Source organism: Palaemon carinicauda, chromosome 3 (assembly GCF_036898095.1).
Source record: "Palaemon carinicauda isolate YSFRI2023 chromosome 3, ASM3689809v2, whole genome shotgun sequence".
Classification (NCBI taxonomy): Eukaryota; Metazoa; Arthropoda; class Malacostraca; order Decapoda; family Palaemonidae; genus Palaemon; species Palaemon carinicauda.
This window is the reverse complement of record NC_090727.1, coordinates 170028336-170043769: the sequence shown is the minus strand read 5'-3', so window position 1 is coordinate 170043769 and position 15434 is coordinate 170028336. Positions and strand designations below refer to the sequence as shown.

The following is a 15434-nucleotide window of genomic DNA, read 5'->3' as shown; positions in this document are numbered from 1 at the left end:
CCTGCTGTCTGCAGGTTCTTTAGATACACTTCCTTTTACTGTACTCTTATCAGCAAACTCAGAGAGGTATCACTTTGGGTCGTGATCAGTTGGAATCTGAGAACCACTCGGGTAGTAAGGAAGAGGTGTAGGGAAAATTAGTTGGCTCTCTCTTCTTCCTTCTCTTCCAGCTTCTCTTTCGCCTATTTTCTTCTTCAAAAATTTCTTTTAAGAAGTAAGTAGTGTTAGTAGACACGCAGGAGCTTCTTGCAAAAGCTCCTTCGGATTTTATATTTGCACTATTCTCTTTTGGGAAAGAATGACAGATCTTACACGGTGACTGTTACTTAAGGGCTTGATCAGGTAAGTCTGTAGGCCAGGTGATGGTGAGTATTGCTCTTATATTCATTATTATTATCATGGCATTGGAAGACTGCTGTGGCTCTTCCAAAGCTGCTCTCTCTCTCTTCCAAAATGTTTATAAGTTTTTATCCCTCGACCGGTACCTCTGGAGTTGGTCGAATGATTGTGACCCTGATACGATGGTATTTTCCTTGGATGTAGGCAAAGGAAACCAACACCGATTCCATGGGCCAGGTAAAGGGGAGACTTTGCACACCTTTCTCATTCCTGTAGGGAATAATAGGAGTGCCCTTGCCCTGAGAGAGCTGCTCTCGCCCATCGAGAAAGGATTGAAGGAGTTCTCCTGCTGAGCGATTCCTTCAGGTTTCTTCAAGTGGAGCTAGATTCGGGTGTGTCATCTACCACTGTGGCACCAGTTGCATGTGAGCAGTCCCTCAAGCTCAGATCCCCAGCGCTCTAAGCCAGGAAAGGGTTGGGTATATGCTGTCCTTGAACCTACCCTCTTCCTCTTCTGGGAGGAAGTGACAGAGCTCACCTGGCAACTATTTCTCAGGACTGTTATTATTATTATTATTATTATTATTATTATTATTATTATTATTATTTGGTAGTAGGTTAGCCAGGGCACCAGCCACCCATTGAGATGCTACTGTTAGAGAGTTATTTGGTCCTTTGACTGGCCAGACAGTACTACATTGGATCCTTCTCTCTGGTTACGTTTCATTTTCCCTTTGTCTACTCATGCACCGAATAGTCTGGCCTATTCTTTCCATATTCTCTGTCCTCATACACCTAACAACACGGAGATTAGCAAAGAATTCTTCTTTACCTAAGGGGTTAACTACTGCACTGTAATTGTTCAGTGGCTACTTTCCTCTTGGTATGGGTAGAAGAGACTCTTTAGCTATGATAAGCAGCTCTTCTAGGAGAAGGACACTCCAAAATCAAACCATCGTTCTCTAGACTTGGGTAGTGCCATAGCCTCTGTACCATGGTCATCCACTGTCTTGGGTTAGAGTTCTCTTGCTTGAGGGTACACGCGGGCACACTACTCTGTCTAATTTCTCTTCCTCTTGTTTTGTTAAAGTTTGTATGGTTAATATAGGAAATATTTATTTTAATATTGTTACTATTCTTGAAACATTTTATGTTTCCTTGTTTCCTTTCTGGGCTATTTTCCCTGTTGGGACCCCTTGGCTTATAGCATTCTGCTTTTCAAATTAGAGTTGTAGCTTAGCAGGTAATAATAATAATAATAATAATAATAATAATAATAATAATAATAATAAAAATAATGTCACAGTCCTAAGGAACTATCCTTTTCATTTGTTCTAGAGTTTGTGACCAAAACTCCAAATCCGGTTGTTAATGATGCTAGATTGACTCTTTCACTATATTGTCCCTCAAAAAGGTAACTGATAACCCGGATGATCTTTACTTTGCCACATAAGAGCTGTCAGATAGTATCTGAAAGGGAAAGCCTATCTTAGACCCAAGATCCCAAACTTGTTTGTGAACACAGGCTGCTCCAAGAAAAGGGTATCAAAAAAGCTCTATTTCCTTGTGGCAGAGAGAAACTATTATGAGAGGTTATAAATCCTCAGGGGAAGCGTCGCCAGGGACCCCCCCCCATAAAGCATGATGTTTGGGGTATTGCTGCAACCCTGGCATTCCGCAAGACCCACTCTGTTGCCCAAGTTCCCAGAGCTGGTGTCTGAAAAAGACAGAACACTTTCAGCGATCACTACCTGAAAGAGTGTTCTCACAGTTCTTTAAACATTGCTTTTCAAACCCTATTGTTGCAGCTTAACAATTAGTCTAGTTTAATCTCTTATGGGACACTCAATTGTTTATCAAAGCAGGTAAAAATACCATACAAATTAATGAACATTATTCAATTAGAATACCCTAACAACAAGACAACAGAGGTTGAGAAAATAAAACGGATTTTGAGCGAAGCGAAAAATCTATTTTTGGATGAGATATCCATGTCGTCCTGATGGAAGGTTCCTATCAGTAGCTTCCAAGGGATATTTGAACTACAGTGATATTCCCAGAGAATTTACCTTTAGGTATCCAGAATTCTAACTCCTGGCACGAATATCCTTAAAATTTCTCTTAAGGATATCGCATAATATCAGGGGACGTACAGTGGAACCTCTACACACGAACGTATCTACATCCGAATTTTCCAACATCCGAAGTAAAATTCGAGCAAATTTTTGACTCTACACCCGAATTTTATTTTGACACGAAGTAAACATTACGCCATTGAGCGTCGAGTGCTCAGTTCTCTATTCTCGTGTGTATCGTGCGGTTGTCCTCTGTTTGGTCTGTTATTAACAGTGCTTATTTTCTTCCTTTTCTCACATTTCCTTTTTGATTTTACCTATAATCATGGTGCCTAAGAAGCTAAGTTTCAGTACAGGAAGAAGGCAATTCTTTCATTAGAATTGAAGCAAGAAATTATAGAAAAACATGAGAGCAGTGTGCATGTGAGTGATACTGTATGGCTAAACAATATGGCCGGAATAGGCCTATGATCTCGAGGATCATCAAGTTGAAGGCAGCCATTAAAGCAAATAACCATCGAAGGGGATCACCATTATTACAAGAAAATCTTAGCAATACCCTGGAAGAGATAGAACGCCTTTTGTTGATAGGGATAAAGGACAAAGAGATTATTGGCAACGATCATTTGTGAGAAGGGCCAGCGTGATGAACAGAAAGAAAGAAAAAAGTGAAGCAAAGAAAACCATGATAGCATTAACAAGCTCTTTTAAATAAGACTTCTCTCTTTTTCTGTTTCTCTCTAAACATAGCATTAACATGTTCTTTAAATAAAATATCTCTCTCTCTCTCTCTCTCTCTCTCTCTCTCTCTCTCTCTCTCTCTCTCTCTCTCTCTCTCTCTCTCTCTCTCTCTCTCTCTTCGCTGTTATAGTGTTAGATACGTCTATTATTTTTTTTCCGAGAGAGAGAGAGAGGGAGAGAGAGAGAGAGAGAGAGAGAGAGAGAGAGAGAGAGAGAGAGAGATTAAACAAAAATGTGTTTAGAGTACATATGATTTTTAAAAGCGTCAACGAGTTGAAAAACAATTAAATGTAACTAAGAAAGTAATAACAGCTAATCTGAATTCCTTTATTAACTAAAACAAATATTGATACAAACACACTCGTGTGCGTATGCACAAACACACACACAGGTGCAAAAATTGCTACGCAGTAAGAGAGACGGTCGGGGAGGAGGTAGAGATGGTGACTGCGATAACATACCGTAACTCGTCACTGAAAGTGATGAAAATAAAAAATCAAAAGAAAAAAAATGCAAAAAATATGAAATATAAAAATGAAAAAAAAAATAAATAAGCTAAGTTAGATGAAAATTTCCGTAGTGTAAGTTACGGTATGTTATCGCAGTCACCATCTCTACCTCCTCGCCGATCGTGTCTCCTCGAGCGTGTGTGTGTGTTTGCGCATACGCACACAAGTGTGTTTGTATCAATATTTGTTTTAGTTAATAAGGGAATTCAGATTTGCTGGTATTGTTTTTTTAGTTACATTTAACTGTCTTTCAACTCGTTAACGCTGTTAAAAATCATATGTACACAACACATTTTTGTTTAATCTCTCATTTTTGTTTAATCTCTCTCTCTCTCTCTCTCTCTCTCTCTCTCTCTCTCTCTCTCTCTCTCTCTCTCTCTCTCTCTCAGAAAAAATTAATAGACGTCTCTAACACTAACAGTGAAGAACAAGAGAGAGAGAGAGAGAGAGAGAGAGAGAGAGAGAGAGAGAGGGAGAGAGAGAGTATTTATTTAAAGAACATGTTAACACCATGTCTACCTTCTCGCCGATCGTCCGTCTCCTGGCGTAGCAAATCCTACACCTGCGTTGGCCTGTCTCTAAGGTAAAGTGGCAATAAAACACATTTTTTATTTATTATTTCTTTATAATTATCTTTTTTACATGCTTCTTTCATATTATGCAGTTATGTTATTGTTATGTGTAATTATGTGTAGCCATTTATTAAGGATTTATAATGGGTTTTTAGGCTGAGGAACGAATTAAATGAATTACCATGTATTCTTATGGGAAAATTCGTTTCTACATCTGAACATTTTCTACATCCGAAGTTGGTTGTGGAACGAATTAAATTCGTATGTAGAGGTACCACTGTATATCTTGATACGACACATAGCAATCTTCACCCCGAATAGCGTTTTCACCTCGAGGGAGAAGAGTGGCAAATTAGAAGGGGAGCCGTTATCAAGGTTACCCTACTTCCCATACTACTATTGAGTATCTAGATGGCGCCATATCCAAGATGGCGGTTATTCCTAGTAGCATTGAGCATGGTGCTACAGATATACTAGTTTCGGGAGGGATCCTGCCAAGGCCTTTTTTATAGAAAAGGAGGGTGGGTCCATCAGGACGACATGGCTATCTCACCCAAAAATCAATTTTTCACCTCGCTCAAAATCCGTTTTTTATGCTCAAGCCATGTCGACCTGATGGAAATTTACCAGAGAATTACTAGAAAGTACTGTATCTGTGGATTTTCATAGGTGCCTTAACCTTGGGACAATTTTTCTATGGTCATATGGACCATTGAGACAAGTGACGTTACCGTTACCCGTCATTACCACTAATCATAGACAATGTTAGTGCTTCCTGCCCCCTGCAGGGAAGAGTCATACTAGACAGTAGAAAAGGTTCCTCAAGGTTAGCATATATTTTATGATCAAACATAAGTATCCACTAGGTATACAAACGGTCTCATAGTTTGTATATATTGTCGGAACAATATAAGTGTCAACTATATCCATTGTTTGTAAGCATACAATGATATGAGGTTTACTTAAATAAATAAGGAAGAGAACTCTGGCATATTTAATGTGCAAGTTGCAGGGCAAAATAGGACGCAATTACATTCTAATAGACATTTATTTCGAATAAACGACTAAATGGAATAACGAGTGAAACGAATGTAACATGTTAAAGGAATTATATGTGCAACGTATACAGAAAATATTTTTCCTCCCTGAAAGGGAAGAAATGATGAGTGTCACTCTAAAACTGAAAATTTTGATAAATTTTCCCAATATGAATTCTGTAAATGTTGTAAACTATCAACACTGTACTACGTACACATGGAACAAGTGTTATCTGTATAATTCCATACCTGAGATTTTGAACAGTCTTAGTGTCACCATGGTGATATTCGCTTAAAAGGTATTGCACTGGAAGTGTCAAGACCTTTTCACCATAATTGATAGTCCCAGTCAATTAACGCTTCATTGCAGCACTAGACGACAGGTTTTAATACACTACCTGCCGCCACCACATAATGCTTCAGTTCATGGACTTGCTTAGCGTAGTGTTTGTAGAACACTGGATGATTTCCATCCAGTATATGAGCAAAGACGTTCATAGTCCATATACTGAAAAAAGTTCAGTGATGAAGCAATTTTCCTCGGATCATGACCTGCGGGTGTACTGTCAGGATCCGCTCTGTGAATGAAGTAGGTGACCTTTGCCCTCAGTTGTTTTAGGGATAAGTTTGATCCCGAGGTTTCTCCTTTGAAGAGCTGTCCTCCCCTGAAATAGGAACTTCTACGAAGATAGACCTTTAGACACTCTACTGGACATAGAGAGACATCTTCCTTCAGAGGGCAGATTCTCCAGGGACCCCATCTTTTAGTGGGTAACTCGTTCTTGGCGAGAAAAACTGGATCAAGAAAGAGATTCAGTTCTCCCACTTCTGTGAACTGAATGTGGCCCTCATGTCTTGATAGGGCTACTATTTCACCAACTCTAGTCCCTGAGGCTATAGTGAACAGGAAAATAACCTTCTGGGTTAGATCCTTGAGAGACCAATCTTCATTGTTCACAGATGAAGCATAATGTAGGACCTTGTCCAAAGACCATGCGATGGGCTTCGGAGGAGCAGCAGGCCTAAGTTTAGCGCATGCCTTCGGGATCTTGTTAAAGATTTTGTTCGTCAAATTCACTTGAAAGGCATATAGAAGAGGTCTAGTCAAGGCTGACTTACATGTAGTTATTGTGTTAGCTGCCAGACCTTGATTATGAAGGTGGATAAAGGACAGACAGAAATCTATTGAAATTTCTTTCGGTCCTTTTGCTTTAACAAAAGCAACCCCTCTTTTTCCAAGACGATTCATATTGTCTTTTAGTTGACTTAGACTTGTATTCTTCTAAGAAGTCTATACTGCCTTTTGAGATCCCAAATCTTTTCTTAACCGCTAGGGCGAGAAAATCATAAAATGAAGGTTTTGGGTTCTCTGTGATGAATCAAAGACAGTTAACTTCTAAACCTTTTGAGATAATGCTGGGTTTGGTACAAGGGCCAGCCTCAGCCTCAGTTCCCTCACTAGAGGGAACCAGTTGCTCTTGGGCTATTTGGGAGCCACTAGAGCTGCCGTTCCTTGGAAGGATCTCAGCATGTTGAGGACCTTCAGCAGGAGATTAGATGGAAGGAACAGGAATTTCCGGGTCCATCCGTTCCAAACTAGGGACATGGCATTCGTTATCTCCTCTAGAAGGTCCTCGTATGGGGCTACATATCAAGGTAGTCGATATGCAGTTCTGGGACTTGTTCCAGGATGGAAGAGAATGGGTCTGCGTCTGTGGACCATTCTGACTGTCGGCTTGAGCCTGAGTAGAGCATCCGCTGTCACATTGCGGATCATTTGTAAGTGAACTGCTGATAGGTGCCATCTCTTTAGGCAAGAGATGGCTAATATCATATGGATTATATGGGACGATCTCGAGCCTTGTCGGTTCAGACATCTCATTATCACCTCGCTGTCCCAGATCAGCCTGATGAGGGCTGATCTGCGTGGGGAGAGTTTTCCCAACGTCAACAGGACTGCCATGGCTTTCAAAATGTAGATGAGAAGGGCCTTGAACAGAGATGACCAAGTCCCTTGGTCTTTCCTTTCTTGGGAGTGAAATCCCCATTCTTCCGTCGAGGCATCCATGTGGATGATCTTCGATGGTAGAGGTGGTTGCAAGGGCATGGTCCTCATTAGGCTCTTGGCCTTCGACCATGGGCTGAGAAGTGATCAAAGTAAGGTCGATATTGGTCATTTTAGATCTCTTCGAGCATTTGATGCGTATCTTCTCCAGACTCCTGATGCATCTTTCAGCTGTGCTCTTAGCACTGGGTCTGTCACTGCTGTGAACTGGAGAGAGTTCAGTACTCTTTCCTGTTAGCGTCTTGAAATCCTGTCGTATTACAGTAGCCTCTTGACCGACCCTGCGATCTCCTTCTTCTTCCCTAAGGGAAAGGAGAGACAATGTGACCTAAGGTTCCAATGGTTTTCCAGCCATTGAAACCTTTGAGCTGGAGAGAGTCGAGACTTCTTGAAGTTGATTTTGCATCCCAGATGTTCCAGGAACGGGGTTACTTCTTTGGATGCTTGCAGACCAGCCGCTTCGAGTGCTGCCCGCACCAGCCAGTCGTCCAGGTACTTTGTTACCTGAACAGTTTCTAGGTATGGTTGTTGCATGACTGCGTTAGCCAATTTCATGAAGGTACTAGGTACAGTACTATGTTTAGTCCAAAGAATATGGCTCTTAGAACATACTTTATCTTCTGTAACTTGAATCCTAGGTAGGAGGAGAGGGGGTGACTGACTAGAAGATGCCAATAGGCATTTGTCAGGTCTATCGAGACTGTGAATGCCCCTTTTTGTAATAGGGTCCTAATGTGTAGAAGGATTAACATCCTGAACTTACTGTTTCTTATGAACTTGTTGAGTGGCGACAAGTCCAGAATGACTGAGTTTTCTTGAGTCCTTCTTGGGAACACAAAACAGCCTTCCCTGGAATTTGATGGACTTTGCTTTCTTTATAACCTGTATGCTCCAGAGCTATAGGGTGTACTCTTCTATTACGGAGTTGGAGTGTTGGAAGAGTTGAGGAAATGATGGTGGAGACATGTCTAGTTTCCATCCTAGTCCAATCTTGATTAGGCCTTGGGCCCAAGGATCGAAGGTCCAACGATCCTGTCGGAGCCTCCCTCCTACCGGAAGCGTCTCCTTGCTTCGATTGATCGGAGGGTTTACCTCCTTGACCGCCTACCTGGGTCACCGCGGGCGTAGAAAGTGTGGGATGTTGTTGAGCAGGCCGAGGGAAAAGTCTAGACTTCTTCGTCTTCCTTTTAGGTTGGGGACCCACATCCGGGGAAGACTTCCTCTTTGAAGAGATGCCCCACTTCTGGAGAAAGTTCCTCTTCTCCGTGATGGCTTTCTCGACTAACTCTTTGAGTACTTCGTTTGGAAAGAGGTCTTTACCCCAGATGTTGGAAGATATCAGCTTCCTGGGTTCATGTTTCACTGTTGTAGCAGCAAACACAAACTCCCTACAGACTCTCCTAGCCTTCATAAAAGCGTACAGGTCTTTTACTAAGGTGGCCATATGTATTTTGGCCAGGACCATGAGCATGTCTGGGGTACTTCGTTGGCCTGCACACATCTCTATGCAGTTTTGTAGGGATAAAGAGGCTGCAAGTCTCTCCTTCGTCTCTTGTTCCTTGCACAAGAGAAATTCAGGAAGTTTAGGGAGATTCTCGCTAAACTGTCGTCCAGCGATGTCCGCGTCCAGTTTCCCTACTGAGAAGGTTAGATGGACTTCCTTCCATGCCTTCTCCTGCATGGGCAAGGTTAGTGACAGAGGCCTGCACTCCTCAAGTGCAGGGCATGGTTTGCCTGCCTACACTGCCATGGTAACAGATTTAAATGCCTTCCACGTAAAGGGGAATGCTATTGAAGCAGGAGCAAGAAAGGTAGGGTGTTTCTTGCTCAAGGCGGACACTTTCGACACCGAATAACCCTCCTTTCTCAGGCTACTAGACAAGGGAGCCTGTGCCTTATCGCGGTCGAAAACCATGACTTCCTTCGGTTCGGTCTCCTCTTTTGACATTGGTTCATGCTTCAGTCGAATGAAGCAATCAGGGAAAGCGTTAAAGCTTGGCCAAAACTAGATGTCGTCTAAGGGGATAGCTCCCATCTTCTCTGAGATGTAGAGTTTGCCATTCAAAATCGGCATAAGCTCCGCATACCTCTAGGGATTGGTCTTGGAGCAGATCGGGAGGTCTTGGTCTCTGGGTCACTTGAATGACCCTCGGGAGGCGATGAGTGGAGCTTCACGGAGCTCTCTCTTGGATTTCGCTTCCCTTGTTTCGCCTCGTTTGCGAATGTTCTCCCTTAAATCCGTAAGATGGGCCAGCGCCTGGCTCGTGTTGTCCAATGGAGGGGTAGAAGGTGAGGACGTCGAGGGTAACGGCTCCGGGGCCGGCACAGACGGAAGGAATTCCGACACGGCATCGTCATCTTCTCTCAGAGTTTCCTCCCTGCCATGCGTCTCGATGGCAATCTGGACGCAGGGAGGTGAGAGCCGTGCTTGGGGCACAACCACTTCACTACCCGCTTTCGGGAACAGTAAGCTACGCATCCTATTGTTAGGTAGGTATGGTCCCCGAGAGATCTTCTGGAACCCTCTTACCCATTTGCGTAGCTTTTTACGTGCCGCATCTCTAGACTCCATTGACTTGGGGTCATCAAAACCTTCGGTCACTAAGGTCTGGCAGATATTGCAGACTTGGGGGTCCCAATATTGCAGGGATTTGGTAATAATAGTGCAGGGGGCATGAGACCTGCATGCTTTATGACCGTAGAAGTACTTACTCTTAAGATTGCAGAAGATCGCATCGCATTTCATCTGGTGTTCCTCCTGTAAAGAAAGGAAAATAAAATGAGTATATGATTGTTTATCTCACATGATAAACAGATATGCAATTATTCATATTTTAATCATTATAGCTTAGGATAGTAAGCTAGAAAGAAATAGGGAAAGACACATACTTGTGTATCCCTCCCAGCCAATTGCTGTAACCTCCCCCCAATATTAAAGATAAAGAGTTTCCTCTATCGGGGCAACTCGAAAGAGTAGGGTTTTAACCCCTAGGGATAGAAAAGTGTACACTGCCACTGACCTTTCTAATTATTTAATATTGTGGGGTAAGTATTAACTGATTTCTAATCAGAGTTTGTTCCAACACAGAGACTTACCTCGAACTACTTTCTTAGGAGTTACCTGGAATCTCCTCTCAACCGACCAGAGTTTTGTGTAGTCTACCCTGCTTCCGTTTTCTGTGAGGACTAACCCAGGCGTAAGGAGAACGTGCCCTGAGGGTAGTCCTGAGCTAGGTCGGCGTTAGCTTGGGTCTCGCTCGTCAGTAAGTTCTCTGGCCGCTCTCCATTCTCTTGCGACCCTTTGTGTCCCGACTCGTGTGTCCCACGTGGTTACCGCGTGGTATCTCTGTGCTCTCCCTTGTGTTCTCCTGTGTTCACTTATTTCCCTTGTGTTTCCCAAGTGATTTCCTTATTCATTCCCTTTGTGCCTGTGTCTTGTGGTTGTGTTGTGATGGAGCAGACCCGCCGTTGTCCTGGGCCTAGAGGCGGGAAGTCGTGTGGAGCGTTCCTTTCCAAGCCGGAGGTGGACCCGCATTCCCTTTGCTCTTCCTGTAGGGGCAGAGTGTGTTCGCCGACGGATACGTGCTCGGAGTGTGTTAGCTGGAATGAAATCCAGTGGGTGCGTTATAGCACAAAGAAGAAGAAATCCTCTAAACGATCTCCCAGGAAGAGAAGCATTTCTTCGCCATTACCGTCACCAGGTGGACGGTCTGACGGGGCTTCTGTCTCTTCTTCCCCTACCCAGGGTAGGGGACGAGGTAAGTCCGTTGCGGGGAAGGTGCCGGTGGCGCTTCCCCAAGAGTCTAATTTACATGATGTGGGGGTTGCTGGACCATCACAGGCTAGTGGGGGGCCTGATAGTGCTTTGTCTGGGGGTCTTGGAGACTCTGCCCTTGTGATTGGGGGGCACGTCTCCTCCGATGACCCCATGTGGAATAACACTGTGCCTGTCTCTTCGCCCGCGTCTTGGGCCTGTGTTTCAGGTACTTCAGCAGCTGATAGCGTCCAGGATAGGTTAGAGTCGACGGTAGGGGAGCCCTTCGGGTGGAAGCTCCCGAAAACGCCAGGTAGGTCCCCGTTGCGGATGGAAGATGGCCTAGATACCTGGTTCCCCAGCGTAGTGCGACCGACCTCCTTTCCAGCTCCTCTGACGGCAGTTCCGGACTCGTTTTTACAACCCTCGACCTCTGGAACTCAACAGATCGCGAAGACCTCCATGGCCCCCGCTCCCGTCCGTTGGTCGGGTTATGCAGTATCGTCGGGATCTTCGGAGGGCGGCTCTTCGGTGTCTTCAGAGGGTGAAGCGAGGAGGAGGCGCCGGCGGAGGAGGGAGAGCTCCAGGAGCAGGCGCTCCCGCTCAAGGTCCCGCTCAAGGTATAGTAGACGGCGATCCAGGTCACCGAGGAGGAAGTACAGGAAGAGTAGGTCCCCCAATGATGAATGGGTCTTCGTTCCCCGCAGGAGCGAGTTTCAATGTTCTCCAAGCCGCCGGTCCAGAGAATATTCTCCACGAAGGCCCTCGACCAGCCACAAGTATGACCCTCGCAAGGAACAGAGCGAGAAGGCCTCTTCATGTAGGCGTAAGGCCGCGAAGCTTCTGGCTCTACCCGCCCAGCGGGGGGAGCCGAGCTTTCGGACGGGCAGCCTGGTCGGGTCAGCACAGCTGACTCGGCCCTTGGACTCGCAGGAACGGCTTCCTCCGTCGGGCCAGCCCACGGAAGCCGCGTCCTCGTCCTCCAAAGACATTTTACGGACGGTAGTCCTCGCCGACACGGCGATTCCCGTCCCGACACCCGGGCCTAGTGCGGAGGTTTCCGTCGGAGCAGAACGTTACCACCGCAGGGAGGTGTTCGTTGGGCCTGAACCGCGACGACCGTTGGGAGTGCCCGTTGACCCGGCACCTCGGAATCAGGCAGAGGGTGTTGCTGACGACAGGGAAGGTTCCCCAACCAAGGACTCGGCATATCGTAGGGTGATAGGCCTTATACGCAGACATCACCGGATCGAAGAACCTGTTCCAGCCGACGAGGACTCCTGGCGGTCCAGCCTAAATCGGTTGATGGAGGCCCCCGTGCAGCAGAAACCCTCTCTGGCGCTGCCTGTGGCCAGGGATTTGGTCCTGGGCCGTGCCCACGTAGACAAGATTGTGGCGGGCAATGCCGAGGCCCCCAAGTCACAGAGTTCCTCAAAGTTACTACAGGGACTCAGGTCCCAGAGTAAGTTTTATCTCCCAGAAGGGCAGCGACCGGGAGCCTGCAAAATAGAATCTTCCCTGGAAGTATTGAGCCAGGGTGCCCCGGAAGACAGAGCCGCATCAGCCCCGATTTGTTTTTCACAGTCGGAGGCTGCAATGATGGAGGAAATGTCCAAAGACTTGGTCCACATCGCCTCCTGGTTGGACTGGTGGGCCTCCACTCTGGTAGGTGTGCAAGCCACCTACGACTTGACAGACCCGGCGAAACAAGACCTCCTGAAGGAACTCATCATCTCCGGGGGAAAACCTTGAAGTTCCTAACTTATCAGTCTCTTGCCCTGTCAGCTAACTGGATACTTCGGAAAAGGGATACGATCTTGGCCAAGCTTTCCCGGAAGATCCCTGACCGAGAAGCAAGGGCTTTGAGGAGCCTACCTGTGTGGGGTGACTCCCTGTTTTCGTTGAAACAGCTGGAGGAGCTCATGGAAAAGGTCTCGAAAAGGAAGGATGTGAGCACACCCAGACCCCACCCCGTGAGGAGACCCGCTTACAGGAGGTCAACGTCGGATGGACCCTCTATTTCTCATGCCTCTCCTAGCCTGACGAGGAGAGACGCCCCATCTACCTCTTGGGCTCAACCCCCAGAGGAGCCCCAGCAGCGTCTGCCTCTTTTAGGACGGCATACTCAGCGTCCAGGAGAGGGCGTTCAGGCCGCTCCTCCAGGAAGAGATAGAGTGGGAGGCCCCCTACTCCTGCCCAAGCTTCAGGTTGGGGGATGCCTCAGACAATATTGGCAAGCGTGGAGGGCTCACGGTGCGGAGCCCTGGACAGTATCCGTACTGAAAGAAGGGTACAGACTCCGTTCTTAACGGAACCGCCACCTTTGATTCCAGCCAGTCTGGCGGAGTGGCTGGCACCCAAGGGCCCATTGAAGAGGGCAGCCCTTCAGGAAGAAGTGTCCACTATGTTTGAGAAAGGTGCAATGGAAGAGGTCCTACATCCAGGCCCAGGCTTCTACAGCCGACTTTTTCTGGTAGAAAGGGCGACAGGGGGATGGAGACCGGTGATAGACCTGTCAGCCCTCAACAAGTTTGTTTGCAAGACGGACTTCAAAATGGACACCCTGAAGTCGGTCTTGCAGTCCTTGAAGGAAGGGGACTACATGATGACCATAGACCTCAAGGACGCATACTTTCAAATCCCGGTCCACCCCTCAAGCAGGAAGTTTCTCCGGGTGAAGTGGGGTGCCCAGATCCTACAATTCAAGACACTGCTTCGGTTTGTCAACAGCTCCCCAGGTATTCACGAGAGTCTTCACGACAGTTTCGGTGTGGGTTCACGAGAGGGATATTCGTCTCATTCGATACCTGGACGACTGGTTGCTCCTTTCCTCCTCAGAGGGAGTTTTGAAGGAGCAAGGTGTAAGGCTACTTCAATTCTGCAAGGATCTGGGTATCACGATCAACCGAGAAAAATCGAATCTGTCGCCCTCCACCAGGATGACCTACTTGGGGATGACACTGGACTCCCGACTAGTGAAGGCCTTTCCGTCAGAGGACCGGGTGAACAACCTGGAAGGGATCCTCCTGCCTTTCCTTTCGAGACAAACCAGGAGCGCCAAAGACTGGCAAAGGCTGATAGGGCATCTAGTGTCGTTAGAGAAACTCGTTCCCCAAGGGAGGCTCAGGCTCAGGAGCATCCAATGGAACCTGAAGGGTCTCTGGAACCAAGTAGACTCACCCCACAAATTAATCCCCGTCCTGCCGGACACAATACCCTCCCTGGAGTGGTGGCAGTGTCGGTCGAATACTCTCAAGGGGATGCCCTTCGCAACCGAGCCTCCCGAGATGCTTCTGTTCACAGACGCCTCCAAAGAGGGGTGGGGAGCGCATCTCCTCAACGAGACGACGAGAGGAACCTGGACGGACGAGGAGAAAGGGCAACACATCAACGTCCTGGAGTTGAAGGCAGTCCAAAAAGCTTGCCTGCAGTTCGTCGACCTTCTAAGGGGAAACACGGTGGCGTTGATGTGCGACAACGCCACAGTAGTCGCGTACATAAAGAAACACGGAGGCCTAAAATCAAAGGAGTTGTGCGATCTCGCTCTGGAGATCCTGGATTGGGCAGAGTCGAACCAGATAGTGATTTCAGCAAGGTTCATTCCAGGCAAGAAGAACGTCCTAGCCGACGGCCTCAGCAGGATGGGACAAATAGTGGGAACAGAGTGGTCCCTCCTCCCAGAAGTAGCCAGACTCATTATTCAAAAATGGGGGTCGCCGGTGATGGATCTCTTTGCAACCAGGCTAAACGCACAACTCCCCGTGTTTTGTTCTCCTGTCCCAGACCCAAAGGCGGCCTTGGAAGATGCCTTTCAGCACAAATGGGACAACCTCGACGTGTACGCTTTTACCCCCTTCACATTGATCAGGCAAGTGCTCAACAGAGTACGGACGGCCCGAAACTTAAAGATGACTTTGGTAGCGCCCTGGTGGCCGGAGAGGGAGTGGTTCGCGGATCTAAGGGACCTCGCATGTCTTCCTCCGTGGCCTCTACCCGACAGGCCAGATCTTCTACAGCAGCCACACTTTCTAAGGTTCCACGACAATCCTCAGTCTCTACGCCTTCACGCCTGGAGACTATTGAGCGGCTCCTGAGGAAGGAAGGATATTCAACATGAACTGCAGAAAAGATGTCACGTTATCTGAGACGGTCTTCAGCAGCGGTCTACCAAGCAAAATGGGCCACTTTTACGAAATGGTGTGCCTCAAAGGACATCAAGCCTCTCAAAGCTTCGGTCCCGGATATTGCAGATTTTCTAGTGCATCTCAGAGACGAAGTTGCATGTCAATTCCGGCTATCAAAGGGGTCCGTGCAGCCTTGGGCAAAGTCTTCCTACTGAAGG

At 46.7% G+C, this 15434-nt stretch overlaps 1 protein-coding gene across 3 annotated transcripts in view; it reads left to right on the top strand.

Moving 5' to 3' along the window:
* Positions 1-15434, top strand: part of LOC137638759 (ubiquitin carboxyl-terminal hydrolase 48-like) — a 355352-nt gene that overhangs the window by 154531 nt on the left and 185387 nt on the right. The window lies entirely within an intron of this gene.